This window comes from Tenrec ecaudatus, chromosome 3, assembly GCF_050624435.1.
Source record: "Tenrec ecaudatus isolate mTenEca1 chromosome 3, mTenEca1.hap1, whole genome shotgun sequence".
In the NCBI taxonomy this organism is placed as follows: Eukaryota; Metazoa; Chordata; class Mammalia; order Afrosoricida; family Tenrecidae; genus Tenrec; species Tenrec ecaudatus.
This window is the reverse complement of record NC_134532.1, coordinates 148,455,229-148,465,961: the sequence shown is the minus strand read 5'-3', so window position 1 is coordinate 148,465,961 and position 10,733 is coordinate 148,455,229.

Here is a 10,733-nt window from a genome sequence, read left to right as displayed (position 1 = left end):
ATGTGGCCCTTATGCTGTTTCCTCAGTTGCGTTTGTATCTGGAGGCAGGATTTAAGTAGATTGTGTCTTGGGTCAATCTCCACCCAGCAGAGCAGAGATGGAGTGTGTTAGTCCTGTTTGACTAGAGAAACAAATTCATAGACACTCATGGGTGTATAAGAAAGAGTGTTATATATAAGAGCAATTGAATGTTGAGAAAACATTCCATTCCAGTCCACATTAAGTCCATAAGTCTGATATTAGCCCATTAGCCAATCTATAATATCCTCTTCAGACTCACAAAACACAACCATGATGCCGAATGCAGGAAGATCGCAAGCCAGTGGGTGAAAAGTCTTGTGGATCCAGTGGCAGTGGAAGCATCTCAGAGCTGGCAGGAGTCTCCACATAACTCCCTCAGCTCCAGGGCTCTAGCGTAGCTCCATGTGTCTTTCAATAGGAATGTCTTGCAGGGAGTGTGTGTCCCACCTCCAGTGAGCTATTTATCTCCTTAGCACTTCCAAATGAGGTCATCAAGCTGAGACCTGATTGACAGGCTAAACTCCACCCCTTAACTCTAAAATTTCCAATTGACAACAGATTATGTAACTACCACATGGAGGAAAGGAAATTCTGAGCCACACAGGTTTTCTCGGGGGCAGAAGCTCAGAAAAAATAAGGACCTTTCTCCAGAGCTAACAGGGAGGAAAAACCTTCCCCTGAAATCCAGACTGCTATCCTCTAATGTAGATTACACCTCAACATACAGAAAAAAAATCCTCACAATTGGACCAATAAGTAGAATCATGATAAGTGAAGAAAAATTGACATTGTCAAGGATTTCATTTTACTTAGATCCACAAATATCCCTAGAAGTAGAAGGCAGGAAAACAAGCTACATATTAATTATCTCAAGTGTTAAAGGAAAGACGTGACTTTGAAGACTAAAGTGCACCTGACCCAAGCCATGGCATTTTCAATCGCCTTGTTGTTGTTAGGTGCCACTGAACTGACTCCGACCCACAGCCACCCAATGCACAGCAGAGCGGAAACACAGCACGGTCCTGCGCCATCCTCACAGTCGTTCCTATGCCTGAGCCATTGACGCAGCCACTGGGTCAGTCCATCTTGTTGAGGGCCTTCCCCCTCCACGTTACCAAGCACGAGATCCTTCTTTCGGGACTGTCTCTCCTGACAACATGTCCCATGTCTGTAAGACAAAGTCTTGCCATCCTTGCCTCTAAGGAGCACTTCTTCCAACACAGATCCTTTTAGCAATCCATGTACTTTCAATATCAATTGCCTTACAGGCATCTAAAAGCTGGACCATGAATGAGGAAGATAAAAGGAGAATTGATGCATTGGAATTTTGGTGTGGGTGAAGAATATTGAATATAGTATGGATTTCCAGAAGAATGGACAAATCTGTCTTAGAAGAAGTGCAGCCAGAATGCTCCTTAAAAAGCAACCATGAGGAGACTTTGTCTCACACACCTGGAACACATCATCAGAAGAGACCGGTGCTTGGAGAAGGACATCGTGCTGGGTAGAGGGGCAGCAAAAAGAGGAACATCCTCACCAGGATGGAGTGACATAGTGGCTACAATGGGCCCAAACAGAACAATGATTGTGAGGATAGAGCAGGACAGGCAGTGTTTCTGCTGTAGAAATCAGAATTGGCTCAATGGTCCTTATCAACAAGGGTCTACACTGTGAGACAATAAATTTCCAGTTGTTCACATCATCCACTTGTGGTATTTTATCTTTTAATTTACTCATTTTATTGGGGCTCATACAACTCTTACCACAATCCATACATCCATTGTGTTAAGCACACTTGTACATCTGTTGCCATCATCATTCTAAAAACATTTGCTTTCTGCTTGAGCCCCTGGTATCAGCTCATTTTCCCTCTCCTTCCCCCTTCCCCCTCCCTCTAGAATTCTTGATAATTTATAAATTATTATTTTATCATGTCTTACACTGTCTGATGTCTCCCTTCACCCACTTTTCTGCTGCCCATCACCCAGGGAGGAGGTTATACGTAGATCCTTGTAATCAGTTCTCGCTTTCCACCCCACCCTCCCTCTACCCTTCTGATATTGCCACTCACCACTGGTCCTGAAGGGATCATCTGTCCTGGATTCCCTGTGTTTCCAATTCCTATCTGTACCAGTGTTTATCCTCTGGTCTAGCCGGATTTGTAGGGCAAAATTGGGATCATGATAGTGGGGGGCAAAGGGGGGATGAAGGAAGCATTTAGGAACTAGAGGAAAGTTGTATGTTTCATCATTGCTACTCTGCACCCTGACTGGCTCGTCCCCTTTCCATGACCCTTCTGTAAGGGGATGTCCAGTTGCCTACAGATGGGTCTTGGTTCCACAATCTGCAGTCCCCCTCATTCACAGGATTTGATTTTTTGTTCTTTGATGTCTGATAACTTCGGCACCTCATGATCACACAAGCTGGTGTGGTTCTTCCATGTGGGTTTGTTGCCTCTGAGCTAGATGGCCACTTGTTTACCTTCAAGTCTTTAAGACTTTAAGACTCCAGATGCTATCTATATATTTTGATAGCCAGGCACCATCAGCTTTCTTCGCCACATTTTTTATTCACCCCTTGTCTTCAGTGATCATATCGGGAAGGTGAGCATCATGGAATGCCACGAAGTATTCTTGCATTGAGGGAGTACTCTAGTGGAGGCCCAATGTCCATCTGCTACCTAATACTAAACCTATAAATGTAGGCACATAGATCTATTTCCCCATCCTCATATATAAATATATTTATATATATACATGCCTTTATTTAAATCTCTATAAATGCCCTTTGGATACTTTTTTGTAATAGCAGCACTAAATAACGAAGACATGAGCCAAACACTGGATAAATCTGAGATATTGATGCTTTATTTACTATCTTTTGCTCATGTGTTTGAAAAGTATCACAATTTAGATTAAATGTTTAAATCTTTTAAAGATGAAGCTTTGAGTATCCTTAAAACAATAAGTTGCAAATATAATTTATGTATAGTATACTTTCCATGTAATTCTTTTAAACTTCCCCTTTTATAGTATTTCTCAGAAAGATACTTCCTATTTTTGCCCTTAAATTTCATTTCTCTTTTGGCCAAATTTTCTTTAAAGGATTCCCAGTTCTGTTCTTAACTATTAAGAAGAGCAAATATGTGAGAATGGTGATACCAGTGGGATAGAAAGGGGGAACCGATCACAAGGATCACATATAACCCCTTCCCTGGGGGATGGACAACAGGAAAGTAGGTGGAGACATTGGAGAGTATAAGACATGACAAAATAATAATAATTTATAAATTATCAAGGGTTCATGTGGGAGGGGGAGCAGAGAGGGAGGGGGGGAAATGAAGAGCTGATAGCAAGGGCTCAAGTAGAAAGCAAATGTTTTGAGAATGATGATGGCAACATATGTACAAATGTGCTTGACACAATAGATTGTGATAAGAGTTGTATGAGCCCTCAATAAAATTCTTTTTTAAAAAGAGCAAATACACCAAAATTGAATCCTGCTGAGAATAAAACTTTAAGTATTTTAGATTATTTTAAAAGTTTAATATAAATATTTTATAACATGCTAACAAAATATTTAACTTGCAGAGAAAAAGAAAACCTAGACATCTATAATTCCACTACCTAAAACCAACAGTTTTTATATTCAGTTTTATAAAATTTTACATGATATAAAAAGAACCATTACTTTATGTACTTCAGAGGAAAAGATCACCAATGTTCCTACGGCATGATGCTCTTTATAGAACGTTTTAATGTGTAGGGATTGAAGGAGCCCTGGTGGTGTAGTGGGTTACACACCGGTTGCTACGAGCAAGGCCAGCAGTTTGAAACCACCAACTGCTCGACTGGAAAAAGATGAGGTTGTCTATTCCCATAAAGATTTATAGTCTTAGAAACCCATCCACATGGACAGTTCTACCCTGTGTCCTCCAGGGTTGCTATGAGTCAGAATTGTCTTAATAACAGTGAGTTTGGACATTGGGTTTTTAAAAATCCTTCTAATGGGGCCTCTTCCAGCACTTAAATAATCCATCCATCCATTGGGTCAAGCGCACATTTGTACATTTGCTGCCATCATCCTTCTTTCTACTTGAGCCCTTGGTATCAGCTAATTTCCCTCCTCCTCCCTCACCCTCCCTCCCTCATGAACTCTTGATAATTTATAAATTATTTTCATATCTTACACCATCTGCTGTCTCCCTTCACCTATATTTCTGTTGTTTGTCACCCTGGGATGGTGGTGGTGGTTACACCCGTGTCAAAGCCGCAGTCATGGCATCATCAAGGGACTCATGTTGAGCTCCTGGTGGATATCCTTTGGATTTAGGAAAAACAGGAGTCTGATGGGACAAGAGCAAGGCTGTAGGCTGGATGTTTCAAAAAAAAAAAAAAAAAAAACAATGCCCTGGGACAGCCCACGAGGCCTGAAATCCCTTGGTGCCATTTTCCTGGTATTTTTCTCACCAAAGCTGTTTTCAATTTTCTTAGAAGTTCTTCGGAACAAGTCCATGGGACCATCAAAATAAGTTCAAATGACTTTTAAAAAAAATCAGAGTATCCCTTTGGAATCCCTCAAAACAGTGGCTGTAAAAGCCCTTCTGAGCTGACCTTTCGAACTGCCTTGAACTAGCCCAGCCACTCCCCTGCAAAGGCACGGGTTTGAAGGCTGAGGAGATCCAGACACTGAGAGAACCGCAGTGTAGCCAGCCACCGACCGCAGGCACGGGTAAGTACGTTTCGCTGGCAACGAACTTTGGGTGCATGAACTGGGCCCTCAGTAACCATACTTCTATGCCTCACTTTGGAACGTTTTCCCCATAACCCTTTTAGTAGGAGTTAATCCAGACATTATTTTTTTTCATGTCTTACACTGTCCGATGTCTCCCTTAACCCAAAAAGTTTAAATTTTTAAATGTTACACTATTTTTCCCCGTATTTTTCTTTTTAACAAGCTGCTGAGTCCCATGCAGCATAATTCTTCATGTTGGGCTTTGTGTCGTCTTAGCAGAAACCGGCTGAAGATTTTCATACCGAGTCTGTGGTCACGGCACAGACAAATCAGCTGCTAGGCTGCACCTTTTTACAGCACACCTTGGTTGTTAGTGTCGTTCGTTTGGTGCCGCATGGAGTCCATTCTGACCCACAGCAACTGTGCGCAGCACAGCGAAACACTCCCCAGGCCCGGGCCTCCCCACAATGGTTGCTGTGCTTGAGCCCATTGCTGCAGCCACGGTGTCAATTCCTGCCTGTCAGCACCCTCTTCACCGCCCCTCCACTTTACCAAACATGATGTCCTTCCCCGGGAACTGGTCGCTCTTGACATGTCCAAACTCTAGCCGAAGTCTCACCTCTAAGGAGCGCTCTGGTCAGACCTCCTCCTAGACAGGCGCTGTCCTTGGCAGTCCCTGGAACTTGCACCATCTTCACTCCCCAATTCGAATGCATCGGCTCTTCTTCACCGTCTTCCTTCTTCAGTGCCCCTTTCCCATGCATGCGCAGCCGCTGCAAACACCATGGCTTCTATCAGGTACAGCTTGGGCCTCAAGCAACACCTTAGCTCTTCAATACTCTAACGAGGCCTCCCTTCCCATTTTCAGCCTCAATCAGAGGCTGAAAATACGAAGGGTGTGCATCCAAAAAAGCAATGAAAAAATGTGTCGTTTTATACTTTCGGTTTTTATTTTTTAAAATTTATTTACTTACTTACTTTTGGTTTTTAAAACAATTGCATGAACATTTCTTTGTTGCATCAGTTTACCTCTAAACTTTAGAGTATCTTTACTTAGGAAAGTGGTTGTTCACATCCCACCTGATACCTACATTCCAAATTGCTTGCCTATTGCCCTATTTTCGGCATTTCCTTGCACCTGCTTTTGCCAGTGCATCACGCTCATACTGCCCTATAGACAGTCAGCTATTGTCAGTGCCTCCTGCAGTCTCTTTCCTCCGTCGGCTTTGCTAACAGAAGCCCAGTTCTGTCGGGATGGTTCACCAATAGGTCAACAATCTGGTTTCTTGCTTCCTCAGCTTTGCTTGTTGGTAGGGTAGCCAAGTAAGCCAGCTCCGCCTAACCAGAAGACTGTTGTTAAGAATCCTGGGAAATCTTTTTCTTTCTTGGTAAAAGGGTCAGATGTGGCGTACCACTTTTATTCTTTCTTCTGCCTTAGACACAGAAGAGACGTTGATGAAGGTAAGGTATTGTTGTGTCCATTCTACCGAAGGAAACAAAGCCATCGAGATACAAGCCTGCACATGGTGATACAGCACATCTGCATTGAGTCTGGCTCCTACACACTCAGCTTGACCCTCAGCCGGAGAGGAGCCCAAGATCCTGATGACGTCCTTCACTTATGAACCGCTGGACACACTTCTCATGAAAGACAAACTCCAACTTGGGTAGAATGTTTCTGGATGGACATTCTGCTATTTATAGCCAAACACAGACTGAAGCACAGCTCTGGGTGGTTTTATTTGACTAGACACTCAAAGTGGGTTTGAATCAAAGGTTGAATATATATATATATATATATATATATATATATATATATATATATGAAGTAAACTTCTGTAACTTCTTTTCAATAGATTTTTAAAATAGTCAATGCACAGAAAATGGTACTTTTTTCTATGCCATGTCAAATTTGGATAGTTTCAAAATCTTCTAAGAAAGAATCTGATGAATGATTATATATGCAAGGGGACTTCAAAGCCTATATGTACATACACACATACAAGGTATACTCCCCCCAAACCAGATTTTTTCAAAGTTATGCATTTTAATTTACAAAGCAACCTTATCATCATAAAAAGTACACTCCATTACACTCAATACATTTGTCAAATCTGCAATTCTATTCTCGGAAACGTTTTTCAAATTCCATGTTTGGATGGCTGACAGCACCTCCCTCGCTTTTTTCTTCCCCTTTTCTACATTGTCAAATCTCTGTCCTTTCATGCCTCCAGTTTTGGAAACAAAGAGAATTCGCACGGAGCGAGGTCAGATGAGTCAGGTGCATGGGGCAAAGGAGGCATGCTTTTTGCCAAAAACTGGGGCCCTGAGAGGGCTGCCTGAGCATGCGCATTGCCGTGGTAGCAAAACCAGTCCCCCGTCTGCCAGACAGCAGGCCTTTTATTGGTTGCACACTGTTACGCTATCTTTATAAATAGAAAGCTTGATCAACAGTCTGACCTGCTGGAATGAAGTCCAGTGCACTGCAAGTTGACATTTTGGTCTGTTCAGGAAGTTGACAAATGTCCAGAACGAAGTTTGTCGTCAGTCGACATTTCATCTTTTTTGAAACAAGGAAATCACACTTGAGTTTTTCTGATAGTGCTGTTCTTGTAAGCTGTGTTCAACACCACAGGTTTCTATGGCATTTTTCCCAAGCAGGAAACAAAATTTCACAGCAGCATGCTGTTCTCGTACATCAGCCATCTAGCAAAACTGCTTTTATGAAAAAAAAAAATCCTTCTCAGGAAATGCTACTGGGTGTACCAACGCAAAGCAAGTTGCTGTATGTTCACCTAGCGGGAAAAATGCATACTACAAGAGCTTCGCCCAGTGTTTTTTTTCCCCATTTTTTATCTTGGTATATAGGCATATACATAATGCTAAATTAAACGTTTCCTTAGTGGAAAAAATAATGTAAAATTACTGAGCCAAAGGATAACCACAAGAAAATCTTGGTATTTCCTAGTGGCATTCCAGAAAGTACTACATTTCAAGTAACTGCGATGGAAGCAAGGCTCCTTAGCAAATTAAGTGAACGCTAGCTCTCCCTTTGGTGTGTTTTCACCTTGGATTTTGCTGACCTCCCTTTTTATACTGCCTTCCTCTACACCCAAGTTAGTGTCTGCCCTCTCGTTAGATTTACCCTGCCTCGCCTGCCAACTCTTTGTAATCACTATTTTTTTATTATAAAAACTTTTCTTTTGCCTCGGCTCTCCAAGTGGTCTGAATCAAAAGTTAGGACTATTTTATAGGTTCTTGATATATATTACAAATTAACTCCCAAAATAATGATTCTAATTTGCCACTTTGGCTAATATTTGGTAAGGCCAGCTAGGGACAAGGGGCTCTGGTGGCATAGTCGCGTAAGCACCAGGCTTCTAACTGCCAAGTCAGTAGTTTAAAACCACCAACTTCTTCTCAGGAGAAAGATGAGGTTCTACTTCCAGGAAGATTCAGTCTGACAACGCACAGGGGCAGTTCTACTCTGTCTAAAGGGTGGCTGTGAGTTGGAATGGGATCAACGGCAGTGAGGTTTTTTGAGCGAAGGTCAAAGAGGGTCCCAAACTGCGGAAGCCTCGAGCACCCAGTCAGTAGGTGGGTGGAAGGTTGAGACCACAGCTCCTCCTCTAGAGTCTCCAAGTCAGCCTTGCCTTGGTTTAAGGTACGTTCTCCAATTTTAAGGGAGTAGAAAGCCTCAATTTTAAAGAAAATCCACAAAAATTAGTTCCAAGGTTTCTTTATTCACCTCAAATAAGGTGATATTTCCTTTCACAATGACATAAATAGAAACATACACACTGCAAGATTCAGAAAATAGAGAGAACAACAAAATTACCCACATGATACCAATAGTCAAAAGAAAATCACATTTAATATTTTGACATATTTCCTTATTCTCCCCCATTTTCCTAGATGTGTACTTAAACTACACTATCAACACTTTTGTATTGTGCTTTCACTTATAATAAACATTCCCGTGGGAAACGTTTTTGACGGCCACATAATACTCCACTAGCAAGATTTATCGAACTATTTCCCAGTTGAAGAAGCAATGAGAGAAGGATGTGCCAAAAGAAATACTTGCCCAAAGAAGGCCTCTGCAAGTAAAGGCGTGTGTAGAGTTATGTGCGCAAGGCCCCGCTAGCTCCGCTTTCTGCTTTGCCCTGTGGGTTTAAACACAGCACAGACCCTAGACTGTACCAGGACAGTTACTTCCGGGGCTTTGACCTTAGGGCAGAAAAACGGCTCCATGTGAATGTCACACCTGCTTGTTCAGATTCAAGAAAAAAAATTTTTTTAATCTGTTTGTCCATTCACAAAATATGTAAGCAACAGTGTTTAGCTTCACTTTGAAACTATGAACAAAAAAACTATGAATGGACATCACTTGGCAAAACGTATTATCTGTATACAAATGAAATTATATCTAAGTTAGTTTGAAGAAATCAGAACTCACTCCAACTGACTGAACATTCTGGTTGCTATGAAGCTGCCAGGGAATTCTCTCTACATAGTATGAACTTCCAAAAAATTGGAATATAAGGAAATAGAAACAAGATCTATATTAACCATAACCTTTAAAAAATTTAAACTCTAACTTTCTGATTCAGAAACCAATTTCCTTTGTTGTCACGCATCAGTTCCCACTAGACTATGGGTGGGCTCTTGAACTGTTCCTCCGTGGGCTGGTGCCAGCCCACACTTGAGCGGTCGACGGCTCTACAGAAAGCCCAGACCTTCCTTCATTGGAACCCGCAGCTCCACAGAACGCAGTCACTCGTGCTGCCTTCATCAGAACAAACGCTTCCAGAGGCCCCGTCATTTGTACTGGCAACCTCAACAGCAACTTGCAGTGTTGCTTTGCACCTGGTGGGCATTGCATGAACACTTGCATATATTGCACTGGCTACACATTAAAAGAAAAAAACAACTTGAGGTGTAAACCTATTGGTAGCAACTGTAATTGTTTCATTTAAACCTTAACAGCAATCTAACCTGTGATGAGGAAGTTACTGCAAGCCCGCTTTGTGGCACATGCCTTAAGAACTTACAAACACTAGTTCTCACAACTCCTGACATAATCAGCGAGGCAGGCGGCACTGTATTCAGATAGAAAGCTGATGTCCAGGATGAGAATGTGGACTTATTTACAGGCACTGAACCAGCCACAAGGGAGACAGCAGTGGACAGACAAAATTCTGCCTCACCGTGGAGCTGGTTTTCTAGGGGAACTTTCTAGAATGACACACACATTCTGAACATATGTACAAGGCTTTATGTACAAGGCTGCACCTTCCAAAGTCATCCTCAAAGGATGCTTTCTGGAGGTTTGTGAGTCTTGAGACTGAAAAGCAGAAGCTCAGGTGCTGGTGCTTTCTTCAGAGGGAAGCGTCCCCCACTAGCCTCGGCCCATGCTTACAGCATCCACCTTCTTGAGAATCTCATCTTCAAATTTACACTAAACAGCAAACACTCCCAAAAGACTGATACTATAATCAACCAAATCAAATAGAAATAAGATACTATGACATAAGTGAGATAAAGAATTAAGAATTTATCTTCCCACACTGGAGAGGCATCTTCCTGTCCCAGATAAACTGTGGGCTAGTTCAGTAGGGCGAGGCCAGGGTTAAATCAGAAAGACACAAAAAGGGTTAGGCATCTAAGTGCGACGGGGAGGGCGCGGGCCAAGACGAGCCTTCCTAGCACATTCTGAATTGTATTTGCTTGTCACTGGATTGGACATGCGGAAAGAAAAGGCGACAGTTTTAGGTCTGACATGATCAGCTTTGCATTGGACACTTCTTCTAAAGCAGGGGGTCCTCAAACTTTTTAAACAAGGGCCAGTTCACTTTCCCTCAGGCCCGTTGGAGGGATGGACTATAGTTTTTAAAAAAAACTATGAACAAATTCCTATGCACATTGCACATACCTTATTTTGAAGTAAAAAACCAAAATGGGCAAAAACACCCAGC